The sequence below is a fragment of the Gymnoscopelus microlampas genome (assembly GCF_963454915.1).
Source record: "Gymnoscopelus microlampas genome assembly, chromosome: 20".
Classification (NCBI taxonomy): domain Eukaryota; kingdom Metazoa; phylum Chordata; class Actinopteri; order Myctophiformes; family Myctophidae; genus Gymnoscopelus; species Gymnoscopelus microlampas.
Genome location: NC_139957.1, coordinates 46201052 through 46216046, shown reverse-complemented (window position 1 = coordinate 46216046; position 14995 = coordinate 46201052).

Below are 14995 nucleotides of genomic sequence, written 5' to 3'. Positions count from 1 at the left end.
CTCCGAAAGACAGTCTCGCCGGCGTTCCAGCCAGCCATCCCGCAGGTCATAGGGTTAATAAAACATTGAAAAAAACACACTTGGGACCACTTTTTTTCTTGGGATCATCAAAATCCCAATATTAGAGGTCCTATGGATGCCAAAAATCAAAACTAGAAAAAAAAATAAGCAGTCGCGCGTGGACCCCTCCTAGGGCCTCTACTACTTCAGCTTTGATTCCTGAAAAAACTGCTCCACCACCAAATAGGCCACACCCACTTCATCAACTACTTTAATTGGACACAGGTTTGTTAAATTTATAAAAAAAAAAAGGAGCAGTGTGATGTCCAAAAAGTGTGTTATATAACTTTTAATATGTTGTTGGCTATGAATGAAAATCCGCCTATAGAGAAAAATAACATGTCAAAAAATATAAAAAGCTGCTCCTATGGAAAGTCTATCATATTTTTATTTACTTATATTGGCCCAAAAAACCATTTAGTATAGGTAAGGTTTTGCCAACTTAGTGGTAGCGATATCTCGTCTGGCCCAAGGACTAACTCACAACCCACTGTTCCTTCAAAACAGGTTATTCACAAATGTATTGAAACCTTGGTTAACCAAAAATAAATAAATAAAATGACAAAATAAAAATGCCCCACAACCTTTACCGTGGTGGCGAACGAATAAATGAGGCAACCAGTGGTATACCGTGTTTGTGTGAGAGAGGGGGGGGGGGGGGTAGCTCCAGGAATCCACTCTGCTTTTTCCGGTCAGCCTGTGGGTTTTTCCGGTGTGCTTGTGTGTGTGTGCGGTTTGGATTGTGTAGTTACCTTGACATGATGTAACTCCAAAGTTCACTACAGATCAACAGCGAGACAAAATGAAACATATATTACAAACATAAACAAACAGATATTACATATATTACAATATATTACAAACAGAAGTGATACTCAGGCGTCTTCTTCTTTCGTGTGTCATCGTCAGATGTCCAGCTCAATGACGTGCAGCCACGCCCTCGTCTCAGGTCCCACATCAAAGACACCGGCCTCCGATGGTGGTCTGTACAGGACACAGAGGTGATTATGTGATCGGCAGTCTGCATAAGCATACTGTGCAGTCTGTCAGGCCCAAACTGTGGGAGGAGTAGTGCCATAGATATAGAAACCTAGATGCCTCCGCAGTTCGTTGGAGCGACCTGTTTCGTATGGTGGCCGCCATACGCGCTGTGATTGGCCAGTGCCCGTTCCCCCGGAAATGGGGGGGAACGGGCACTGGCCAATCACAGCGCGTCTTTTCCAGGACTTGTCAGAATCTAGTTGTCCCGCCCCCACCTGCCTCTGATTGGCCTACCGGACGCCCCCTTCTGTGACGCACGCGGAAATTTCCAGCTGCCCCCCCCCCAGAAGCGGAAACGCGTCCCGCCATACAGACGCTTCAGAGCCAGAGGAGGCGTCTATATTTCTATGTCTATGAGAGTAGTGCGGCCAAATAAAGTTTATCTAGAAAGAAAGATCATTTGTGGTGCAGTTGATTAGTCAGGACAATCTTTTATTTCCTATATAATTAGTATAGAAAGAGAACAATAGAGTGGGAGGGAGGGAGAGAGCATATTTAAACGCTGTCAGTGCAAAAACTGAAAAGCTTCGCTCCATGTGTTTTTCCTGTAGACATTTTATACAGTATTATTGTTCTACAGAACACCATTGCTGAGGTAAAAAGAAAAGGGAAAATAAAGTGGTTTGAATGTGGTCTGAATGAGGACACTCATTATTAGAGTTTTATTGATCACCAAGGGGAAAAGTGTCCCTTACATTAAGCATGCTAACTATCCACTGTCCTGCATCAGGAATGGACACTGATGGTGTCACTCTATAAAAAAAAAGCTGACTGTATTTCATTTTCATGGTAAGGTGTTGTCAGCTTGAGCCAGTTGCACCACCTCACACTAAGTTCAAACTTCGCCTATAGTTTAACCCATTCAATCCGGCGACTCCGGCGACACATCCCTGTCATTTTAGATTTCTTTGGCTATTCAAAAATAGCAGATATACAAGCTCATTGCCCGGCACTCAGTGCCGCGCAATGAGCTTGTAGATCTGCTATTTTTTGAAAAATCGTGAAAATGTGTGCAAATCTTTGAATATGTATATCTTTTTTTAAATATAAATATTTAAAGATTTGCACAAATGTTAATATTTTTTTTTAAATTGCAGTGCCGCACTATGAGCTTGTAGATCTATTATTTTTGAATAGCCAAATAAATCTAAAATGACAGATACTTTCCCGGCTAAATGGGTTAAATGGCTTTTTAAAAGCCATTTAAGCTATAACTAGGCTAAGTTTGGACTTAGTGGGACGTGGTGCAACTGGCTCCTGTATCAGGAATGGACACAGATGGTGTCACTCTATAAAAACAAGCTGACTGTAGAGGTTTAAATGTCCACTGGAAGGAAGCATGTGGCCTACTCGGTCACTCACTTTCATATTTAACCACAAACTGTTATGTCTTCTTAAAATAATTCACTCCAGACGGTTGTAAAAATGTACATGAAGTTTTACGTCTCAAAAGACAAAAAATAATATTCCACAGGTTTCAAATAGCCTAGGTATAAAATAGGGCTAAAATGGTTACGGTATGTTTCCTAATATTATAATTTATATCTGCAAAGTAACTAGTAACTAAAGTTTTCAAATAATTTTAGTGGAGTAACAGTACAATATTTGCCTCTGAGATGTAGTGGAGTAGAAGTAAAAGTATTAGAAATTGAAAATACTACAGTAAAGTACAAATACCTCTAAATTGTACTTAAGTACAGTACTTAAGTAAATGTACTTAGTTACTTTCCACCACTGCCCAAAAGTAATCGAAAAGTATTGTAGATCTTCTATTTTCCAAGAATCCAATAATCCAGCAAAGTCAGCAAATACAAAGGCAATGCATTGCATAAAAAGGAAAAAATATAATCCTCACCCAACCTTCAAGTCAGGACTCAGGCCACATGGGTTCCTTTGTCCAAACGTTCTGACTGGCTTCAGAGCTAAACCCTCAGAAATGTTCCTCGACCAAACTTCTCTCCTTCCAGATCCATAAGTTCTCCGGCTACTCAGTGGTTTATCAATTCCTGATTTTGGTTTAGTACAGGCTTACAAGAGTCTCCTTCTCAAACACCACCAAACATCTTTTTCAAAACATAAAATGGAACCCCCGGCCGCCTCACTTCCTGTACCTTTATAGCTGTTCCTGATACCTGACTTCCTATGGAACTTTTGCTGTTTTTTCCCCACAAGCTCCCCCCATGGCCGAACCATGTCAACATAAAATGAATCATAATGGCCCAAAATTAAATCCTGTTTAGGAAACAGGTCCACATGCACAAAATAAACAAAATATCCGCACTCCAAAACCACTCCAAACCACCGCATTCCGCCCGTTAATAGGCTTGACTCTTCAAAAGACCAGCCAGTTGCACTTAGAACTTAGCCTTTTAACTAGGCTCTTAGCCTAGTTATAGCTTAAATGGCTTTTAAAAAGCCATTTAGACCGGGAAAGTATCTGTGTCACTCTTACATTAAAAAAAATAGCAGATCTACAAGCTCGTAGAGTGAGCTCGTAGATCTGCTATTTTTTTTTTTTTTTGCAAACAAAAATCTTGTTTTTGCAATCTTTTTCAAAGACATTTTCACGATGTTTCAAAAAATAGCAGATCTACAAGCTCATAGCGCTATGAGCTTGTAGATCTGCTATTTTTGAATAGCCAAATACATCTAAAATGACAGAGATGCGTCTCCGGATTGAATGGGTCAAGCTTTATAACTAGGCTAAGTTTGAACTTAGTGTGAGGTCAGGTGGTGCTACTGGCTCCAACTTAACCTCCACGGAGCAACCAGAGCCTGTCTCCCCTTTACCTTGATTGATTGATTGATTGATTGATGTACTTTATTTAGTAAGACATGAGAACAACAGTACATGGAAGTACAAATTCACAATACAAGGTCTACTAAACTGGAAGACTCATAAAAGCACAGAGCTTGTTTCAAATGAGTTCCCCATGCACACAAATCATGATGACATATAAGAGACAGACAGATATACACAACTACTATAGAATGTCATACAATCAGTTTACAGGTTACTGGTATGAAGAGTGAGAAATATGTACAGAAGGAGAGGGAGAGAGGGGGGGGGGTAGGGGGGTAGGTTAGGTTAGGACTTAGACAGGGGCCATTTTCCAATTGCAGCCTCCTGAAGGTGTATCTTTAGGGCTGTTTTGAAAGAGAGTAGGGTTTTACACTCCTTTACTCCTTTTGGTAGGGCGTTCCACATTTTTGATGAATAGCATGAGAACGAGTTACTTCCCTTTGTTGAGCCAAAAAAGGGTTGGACAAGGTTTGTGGAGCTGCCTCTGGTTAACCTTCAGTACCATGGCGCTGAATACACCGGGTTAATGGCCGGGTCAACTTTTTTGTGTGTTTGTTTGTTTGTTTATATAAATATAGACATGAACACAGACAGACAGACGCAGCCTCTTCTGTCGTCAGACGCTAAACAAACAGCTTCTGTGAATGGGGGCGTGACCAATGGTGAATGACGTGACGTGAGGACCAGTGTGTACAAACTGGATGTATCCACTGGAGGGCAGTGTTGCCCTTCCACCTCGGTCCGGTGTGCCTCTCAACCTGTTGGTTTGTATTTGGGTCAGTCAGAAAGAAAGAAAGAAAGAAAGAAAGAAAGAAAGAAAGAAAGAAAGAAAGAAAGAAAGAAAGAAACAAAGAAAGAAAGAAAGAAAGGTTATAACAATTAGGTGTGAGGGAAATGACCTTTTCATCATCAGAGGACAACAGTAGAGCTAGCTAATGGAAAAGATGTTTTCACATTATATTAATATCAGTGAGTGAGTGAGTGAGTGAGTGAGTGAGTGAGTGAGTGAGTGAGTGAGTGAGTGAGTGAGTGAGTGAGTGAGTGAGTGAGTGAGTGTGTGAGTGAGTGAGTGAGTGTGTGTGTGTGTGTGTGTTTCTATCTCACCGAGTGCCGCACTATGAGCTTGTAGATCTGCTATTTTTTTTTTAAATCATTAAGATTTGTGCAAATCTTTAAGTATATATTTTTTAAAGCGAACATTTGTAAAATATGTTGTTCCAGGGACCCCCCAGGGACCCCCCAGAAGTAAAGATTTGAGTTACAAATGCTCGCTTTAACAAAGATATAAAGACTTGCACACATTTTCACCATTTTTCAAAAATAGCAGATCTACTGTACAAGCTCATGCCACGCTATGAGCTTGTAGATCTGCTATTTTTGAATGGCCAAAGAAATGGGTAAAACAAGTGTATTTGCTGTATTGTTCACTCATGGTTCCATACATTACCTATTGTGTGGAGGTATGGGGAAACGCATGATAAAACAGAAGAGAGCCATAAGAATAATAAATAGATCTGAATAGTATGTACTATGCACCACAAACCTGGAACAATATTCCCAATCCCCAACCATAGCCAAGTTTTTAAATCCAAATTAAAAACATATTTATTCAACATTGCTTACCCTACCCAATGATGGCCTGGTCTTTAAAGGACAATGTCACTTTTTATTATTATTGGTTTTGTATAAAAGGTGGGAGTATTTTTTTATTTGCTCCTTTGTCTTATTTTAATTGTATCTATTATATTCTCCATTTCTTTTTAAAGTGCATTGTTGCAGTCTGTATTTTTTTTATTTTGTAAAGCACTTTGAATTGCCCTGGTGTATGAAAAGTGCTATATAAATAAAGTTGCCTTGCCTTTTATTAAGCCTTCAAAGCTCAACAGAAATTGCTTCCAAGCTGCATTCAGAAATTGTTCCAAATGAAAGAAAACTTAGTATTAATTAATTAATTTAATTGTTAATATGTTTGGGATTATTGCAGCTAGAACAGGTGTGGGCAACTTTGATGATGTAGACAGAAGGCCACTATATTTCCACACTCACTCCAGAGGGACACATTGCATTATATACAGTACTGTCAAACCATTCTATCTCACACAAAAGTAGCAAAAAATAGCCGATCTACAAGCTCAAAATGAGCTTGTAGATCTGCTATTTGTGCTATTTTTGAATTGGAATCCTGCATTTAAAATGCACTTAGTAATACATATGTTAACTTTATGAACTTAAATACAAATACATTGGACATAAAAAAAGACTATAACATTTTAATACTAGTCATTAAGCTACTAATATAGACTGAAGTCATTAAAGCGGGTCATGTTTGCATGTTAGGAATAGTAACAGCTGACAATATAGCTATACAATAATATATCAGTATTCTGATATTAACCTGCGGGCCGCATTAAGTGAAGATGTGGCCCCCGAGGCCGCCAGTTGCCCATGTATGATCTAGAACAGGGGTCTTCAACAGGGGGTCCGGGACCCCTAGGGGGTCCTCAAAGTTACTACAGGGGGTCCGCCAAATCTTTGTGTGATATGATTTTTTTCAAATTATTTAAAAATAAAATTCAAATCTTTTTAATTTATTTTGCAAAATGTTTTCAATTTTATTCAAATTTTTTTTTTTTTTTTTTTTTTTTTTTTTTAACCTAACATTAACCACTTGAACCCTAGCATCCCTTTTCTGAGGAGAACTTTAGCCAAAAATAGCAGATCTAACGGCTCTAAATATATAAGATCTGAGACCGATTCTACAGATGTCTTCTAAATCCTAACAGTTTTCTGAAAAAAACATGTTTCTATATCAGTGGTTCTCAAACTTTTTCATCTCAAGGACCCCCAAAATGATATGTATTTGGCTGCCGACCCCCATCTCAAAATATGTTGTTCCAGGGACCCCCATAAGCAAAGATTTGAGTTAAAAAATGTTTGCTTTAAAAGAATATATATCAAAAGATTTTAAAACTATATATATAAAAAGATTTTAAAACAATATATATCAAAAGATTTGCACACATGTTCACGATTTTTCAAAAATAGCAGATCTACAAAGTCGTAGCGCGGCACTCGGTGCCGTGCTATGAGCTTGTATATCTGCTATTTTTGAACAGCCAAAGTGTAAAATAATGCTTTTTAGCTCAAATAAAAAAGTGACACAGATGCGTTCCAATTCGTAATGGGTTAAGACCAAAATAAACTATTCCTTCAAACTATTCATTCATTAAAGGGACATTCCACCCCCAAAATGCCTTTTTTTCCTATAGATTACTCACCCCAATGCATGAATTTGCTGACCGGCGGAGACTCAGAGAGTCTCCATCACCGGTCATCACCGGTCATCAAATGATTGTCTTAGGAATGAGACAAAAACAAAAAAATATCCATGAATTCAACGCTTCATGGGGTGACTGACTAATCCATAGATTAGATGATTTTTTGGGGGTGAACTATCCCTTTAAACAAAGAATGATGTCAGAGTCAGAGCAGATGAAGACATTTGAAGCCTCAACCAGGAAGGTTCAAGGTCAAGGTCACGAGACCCTTCCCCTCGGTTCCCGTCTGTCTGCATGCTGCGGTCCTTCTAACAGCGGATTAACTTACACCCCCCACCCTCGCCCCCCACCCGACACCAGTGGTGGAAAAAGTACTCAAATGTTTTACTCAAGTAAAAGTATCAATACTGCAATGTAGAACTACTCTGTTACCAGTCAAATTCCGGAATTCAAAACTTACTTGAGTAAAAGTACAAAAGTATTGGTATCAAAATGTACTTAAAGCACCAAAAGTAAAAGTACTAAAATGTTTGAAAATGGCCGATCTACAAGCTCACAACGCGTCGCATCGCGACGCGTTGTGAGCTTGTAGATCGGCTATTTTCAAATAGCCTATGTATAAGACAGGGCTAAAGTGGTTAATGTATGTTTTATAATGTAATCATTTATATCTGCAACTAGTAACTAGTAATGTTTTCAAATAATTGTAGTGGAGTAAAAGTACAAGATTTGCCTTTGAGATGTAGTGGAGTAGAAGCAAAAGTACAGCAAATTGGAAATACTCAAGTAAAGTACAAATACCTCAAAATTGTACTTAAGTAAACGCACTTAGTTACTTTACACCCACCCTCCCGTATCGCTCCATTCACATCTCTGTCCTGGCTGACAGCAACACGCTCTAATAATAGGCGTCAGGCGCGATGGGGTCAGCGGCTGGAGGGCCGAGGGGTCCGCGTCTGGCTCCAGCCAGGGGGCCGACCCATGTGACCCCGTCACATGGGTCACGTCGTGCCAGGGACCCCCAGAAGCAAAGACATTAGTTAATTTTCGCTTTAAAAAAATATAAATGATCAAAGATATGCACAGTTCTTCAAAGTTTTTCAAAAATAGCAGATCTACAAGCTCATAGCGCGGCACTCGGTGCCGCGTGAGCTTGTATATCTGCTATTTTAGAATAGCCTAAGCTAAGTGGTTAAAAATGATTGTGATGCTATGAACCAATTTTGCTGGGGACCCCCTGGTACTCTCTCAAGGACCACTGGTGGTCCCCGGACCACTGGTTGAAAACCACTGCTATAGAGTGTTTTTTCAGTAACAGGAGTCTCCCCGTCTCTCCAGCTCTTTAATAAACAGAAAATACATTTTCCGGTAGGTGTCAAAATCTCAGCCAATCAGGAGAAAGTACCTATTTTTAAGCTTCATTTTTATAGTGTTCCAGTTCCAATTCTGCCTGCTCATTTCTTAGTGTCATCACTTCCAATTTCACTTGTTTAATCTGTATCCTGATTGAGTTCTCTATCCTGGTTGGATAACATTGGAAATGAAACTGAAACTGAAACAAAAATGCATTTTCTGTTTTATAAAGAGCTGGAGAGACAAGGAGACTCCTTATATGGACAGGACACTCTATACTAACGAGCACTATCAGAACATGGACCCATTTTGCAATTATTTGAATAATTGTAAATCACTTACCCTATACCTTTAAGCTAAAAGTGCAACATATCAGCTTCCTACTGTCTTAAACAGATGAGACAAATAGGAAAATCAAATGAGCAGGAGATAAAACAAATAAGTGTATCGAATAAACACGATGCAATAAAACAAGAGCTTGTACAACTAGTTGACAACAAGTAGGCCAGGCTAAGAGGAAGGGCAGTGGCGTGCACAGACATTTTGAGGGGCAAGTGCTCAAGTAAATTATACTTTTTTTTGTTTACTTGTTCTGCTCTTTTTTCCCTCTACACCTATACCTCTTTGCCAAAAATAGCCGATCTACAAGCTCACAACGCCTCGCAGCGCGAGGCGTTGTGAGCTTGTAGATCTGCTATTTTTGGCTAAAGTTCTCCTCAGAAAAGGGATGCTAGGTTTCGAGTGGTTATGGTAAAAAGAAAAATCATATCACATAAAGATTTGGCAGACCCCCTGTAGTAACTCTGAGGACCCCCTAGGGGTCCCGGACCCCCTGTTTAAGACCCCTGCTGTAAACTGAAAAAAAAAAAAAACGTTTTCTCTTTTTTTCAAAAGGGCACTTCTGGTCAAGAGGGCAAAGGGCAGGTGCTCTAGCACCACCTAGGGTCTATCTGTGCACGTCCCTGAGGAAGGGTCAGGGTAGTGTTTCCACCTGACAGAGACCATATCTGGGTGTATGTGACATGATGGGACACTCCATCAAACGAGGGACTCTCACCGCCGAGCGTCCAACAACCATGCAGCCCCAAAACTGGAGACGCAAATGTCCTGTGTGACGGCGTCCTCCCGTCCGTGCGCACCATGCGGTGTTGATTTCGCAAACTAAAACTATGACGAAAAATGTCCGTCGCCTACCTTTTTACCACTGTCAAAAACTAAATAAAAACTAAGCTATGATGACTAAAACCGAGACTAAATACATTGACAATTTCGTCAACAAATAAAAACTAGACTAAAATGTTAGTGAGGGAACGAGTGGAGAAGAGATCCAGTAGAACTAAAAGACAAGTCGTTTTATGCTTGGTTGCGCTCGGGTGTTGTTGCGCTCTGAAAATAGCCGATCTACAAGCTCACAACGTGTCGCAGAGCGACACGTTGTGAGCTTGTAGATCTGCTATTTTCAGCACGCAACCAAGTGTAAAATCAGCCATTACGACTATCGAGGCACCGCCAACATACATTTTACTCGACTAAATCAACTGTAGATTTAGTCGACTATAATCTTATGATATTTAGTCGACTAAAACTAGACAAAAACTAAAACATTTCAGATGACTAAAATATGACTAAAACTAAATCAAAATGTGCTGTCAAAAATCAACACTGGTGCACACGCACAAGCACACATACACACCATCACATCAAGCCAGATCATCCAGGGCACCGCTGAGTTACATTTAACCATACGTAATGTTATTTATAGAGGGAAGAAGATTTACATATTTACTAAATATGTAAATCTTTCCCTCTATAACAGGGGTCTTCACCTGGGGGTCCGGGACCCCTAGGGGGTCCTCAGAGTTACTCCCAGCCAGGGGTCCACCAAATCTTTGTGATAGGATTTTTATTTTTTACCACTTGATCCCCTGGCATCTCTATTCTCAGGAACATTAGTCGAAAATAGCAGATCTACAAGCTCAACACCTGTGCGCTAGTAGATCTGCTATCTTCAGCAAAGAGGTTTGGTGTGTAGAGGGGAAAAGGAGCAAATCAAGTACCAAGTAGTGAAGGTTTAAGTGGTTAAATGTCTGAAATGAACAAAACGCATTCATTTACACGGAGCTTATGATATTCTTGGCATAATATCTGAGAACATTAGGCAAAAATGTGAGCCTGTAGATCGAATATTTTGGACGTAGAGATCTGATGTAGAGGTACCAGAAAAAGGGAAAGAAAAGAAGGGGACCAAGTATAGACCCCTGTGGGACCCCGGTGAAAGAAATATATAATACATAGGGTTTATGTGGTTAATAGACTTTGGATGGTAAACACTGGCTTCCATTTAGTTCTAATGCCCACCATTTGTCTCTCTGCCCCCCCCCCCCCCCCCATCACAGCCCCCCCCCCCCCCCTCCATTCATACATGGATGTTGTACTCTGTTGACCCTTGACCCCAGTAAAAGCTGGACAAACACAGGAACCCCGGGCAAAGATAATGAAGATAAACAGTGTAGGTGCTGTGTGTGTGTGTGTGTGTGTGTGTGTGTGTGTGTGTGTGTGTGTGTGTGTGTGTGTGTGTGTGTGTGTGTGTGTGTGTTAGTTCTTCCCAGAGGTAATTTTCTAGGAGAGGGAAAGAAGCCATCGGTCAACATTTGGACAAATCTCACTCATGGCCACAAGGAACAAAGAGGTGGAGGCAAAGTAGGTGGTCCGTCCCCCCGTCCCCCCGTACATCCATCCCTCAGTCCCCCCGTACCTAGCCCCCCCCCCCCGTCACTTTGTGCCGCGCTATGAGCTTGTAGATCTGCTATTTTTTTTTAAAACGTGACAATTTGTGCAAATCTTTGAATATATATATTATTTTAAACCATACATTTTAACTCCAATCTTTGCTTCTGGCGGGGTCCCTGGAACAACATATTTTGAGATGGGGGTCCGCGGACAAATACATAATCATTTTGGGGGTCCTTGACATGAAAAAGTTTGAGAACCACTGATATAGAAACACAAGTTTTTCTGAAAACTGTTAGGATTTAGAAGACATTTGTCTCAGGTCTTAATTGGTTAAAGGGATAGTTCACCCAAAATGACTTTTTTTCCTATGTATTAGTCACCCCATGGAGACTTGAATTCATGGATAGTGTTTAGTTTGTGTCTCATTCCTAAGACAATAATTTGATGGCCGGCAGCGGTTCCGGAGTCTCCTTTGTGTCTCCTACCGGAACGGCTGCCTAAAGGGTCGGCGTAGAGAGCGCGAGAACATCTGAGGTCACTGATCAGCTGTGGAGAGGTCATGAGAGGTCACACAGATAAGGAGAGGAACAGTGAATGGTTCATGGTGCTTTCTATCACTGTCTGTCTGTCCATAAAGTGTCATTACTATTTATGGACAGACAGCCGCTTGAAAAAGGACAAATGTCCTGTTTGCAGTGGTGGAAAGTAACTGAGTACATGTACTTAAGTACTGTACTCTTGGTCTTGGATTGACCAGCACATAAACTGTGGTCTTTGTAGACAGAGCTTTAAGTCACTGATACTAAACATTACAGCCAGGCTTATACATGCACTGCTGCCTGAGTTATTTCATCTGACAATTTATCTCAAACGCGTCTGACCGAACAACGTTAAATCCAGTGTTTTAAAAGACAGTCTGTCCTGATAGAGTCATTGATTGTGGAACACAGGAAACCCAGACAAGAAAGAAAGCAAGAAAGCAAAGTGCAAAATGGTATGACTGACAAATGGACAGTTAACTCATGAGTTACTCACATAGAAAAAACACAACTTTATGTGAAGAAAAGTTTTCATTCAGTTAATTAAATGATGAATTTAACTTAACTTAAAATGTACTATGAACAGCAAACAAGTGCATGGGACACAGTGTGAGCCTGTAGCTTGTAGATCTGCTGTTTTATGAAAATGGGGACACGTACGTCTGCCAAATAATTGCCTTTAGTCACCGACCCTGATATGAGGTGATGATTATCAGCTCTGTGAGGGTGTGGAGTGACTGTGGATGAGGTCAGCTGTGGACAGCTGGACAACCTGACACTGAGTGTCCACTCCACTTCTTTAACCCTTTAAGACCGGGAACGCATTTCTTTGGGTCGCTATGAGCTTGTAGATCTGCTATTTTTTTGGAAAAATCTTGGAATTTGTTTGCAAATCTTTGAAAATATATGTATCTTTTTTAAAGAGAACATTTGTAACTCTAATCTTTGCTTCTGGGGGGGATTCTACACAGGTCTTCTAAATCAGTTTTTTTAAGAAAAAAAAAACGTATGTTGCTATAATATCAGTGGTTCTCAAAAATGATATATTTTGTTCCAGGGACCCCCCAGAACTTGAAAATAACAGAGTTGAAAATGTTCACTTAAAAATATATTCAAAGATTTGCGGGGGAAAAAAACACAATTAAAAAAAACTAGCAGATCTACAAGTTCATAGCGCGGCACTCGGTGCCGCGCTATGAACTTGTAGATCTGCTAGTTTTTGAATAGCCAAAGACATTACACACAGATACGTTCCCGGTCTTAAAATGTTAAGTGCTTCTTCCTCGTCTCCGTTAAGCCCTGAACCCTCCTACTGAACGCAACACTTCATCTGACCTTTGTCACCTTCTGTGAGTGGAGTGAGAGAGTGAGTGGTGGAAGACGTTCTTATAGATGTTCTACTGGAGTAGAAGTATCAGCACCACAATTAGAAGAAGTACAAAAGTATTCATGAAGATGTGCTAATAATAATAAAGTCAAATAACTTTCAAAATGTGAGTTTATAATTGTTTTAGTTATAGATCAGCTATTTTTGAATAGCAGAACTATATAAGGGCTATAATTGGTTCATGCATACATTATTGAAAAAATGGAACTACTCAAGTACAGTTCAAGTTTCTAAAAATGTGTACTTGAGTAAATGTAATCAGTTACTTTACACCGCTGCAGCTAACAATGGAGTGTCTATAAGGCTCTTAACGCACCACTTCATCTGACCCTTTGTCACCTTTGTGTGTGTGTGAGTGTACGGGCGTGCCTGTGTGTGTGTGTGTGTGTGTGTGTGTGTGTGTGTGTGTGTGTGTGTGTGTGTGTGTGTGTGTGTGTGTGTGTGTGTGTGTGTGTGTGTGTGTGTGTGTGTGTGTGTGTGTGTGTGTGTGCGCACACAGGCGTGCCTGGATTTTCTTTGTCCTTTTGTGAGATAAGACTCTCTCTGGAGAACACCCCCCCCCTCTCTCTCTGTCTCTCTCTGTCTCAAACCTGAGGCCGATTCTACCTGATAAATCATTAGTTCTCAAACATCTTTGTGTCAAGGACCCCCCTAATTGATAGATAGATGTATTTATGTAAAAATAGCAGATGATCAAGCTTGTAGATCTATTGTTTTAACGGCCAACGCTAAAAAACTAAAATGACCAAAACCAGCCTTCTATTAAGATGTTTAGTTTTTACTCTGTTTTCATATTTGTCGCTGTCGGGCTGAAAGCTTGTATGAGTAGCCGTTTCCAGGCACACGGTCACATTCACCTAAATGCCAGAACAGGACAAGGGCCTGACACCCTCAACACACAGGGAAACAAACACCTACCAGGAGGGGGAAACATCAGCTCCCCAACATGTCCCCCGAGATACAATCACGACAAAACAACAAACAAACATGGGTCACAACTGCTACAGCTCTGTCGCTCACTGGGTCTGTACATCGTTAACGGTAGACTCCGAGGGGACTCCTTCGGTAGATATACATACAGCTCATCCCTGGGAAACAGCACGGTAGATTACTTTATCACGGACATAAACCTGGCATCGCTCAGAGCCTTCACAGTCAGCCCGCAAACACCCCTGTCAGACCACAACAGAACCACAGCCTATCTAAACAGATCAACACACAGACACACAGAATAAACGCCAAACAAACTACATACCATAAGAAAACGTTACAAATGGAATGAACATAGCACAGAAGCTTTCCAAAATGCTATTAGGCAAAAACAAGTCCAATTACAACTGGATCATTTCCTAGAAAAAACCTTTGAAGAAAACAGTGAAAGTGTAAACAGGGCAGTAGAAGGCCTCAATCATATATTTCAACTAACAGCCTCACTAGCAAACCTAAATGTATCAAACAGGAAAGCCAGAAAAAACATTGAGAATGACAAATGGTACGATAATAATCTCAGGAAAAAAATAAGGAAACTATCAAACCAAAAACACAGAGACCCAGACAACCACAACACACGTCTCCAATATGGGGAAACACTGAAACAATACAAAAATACAGTAAGAGAAAAAAGAGATCAACATGTAACATGAAACCAACTGCAAGATATCGAAGATTCCATACAGACAAACAGCTTCTGGGAAAACTGGAACAGACTTAATAAGCTAAAACAGGACGAACTACCCATCCAAGATGGAGATATATGGGCGAATCATTTTTCTAGCCTCTTTGGCCCAATCGAGAAGAACGA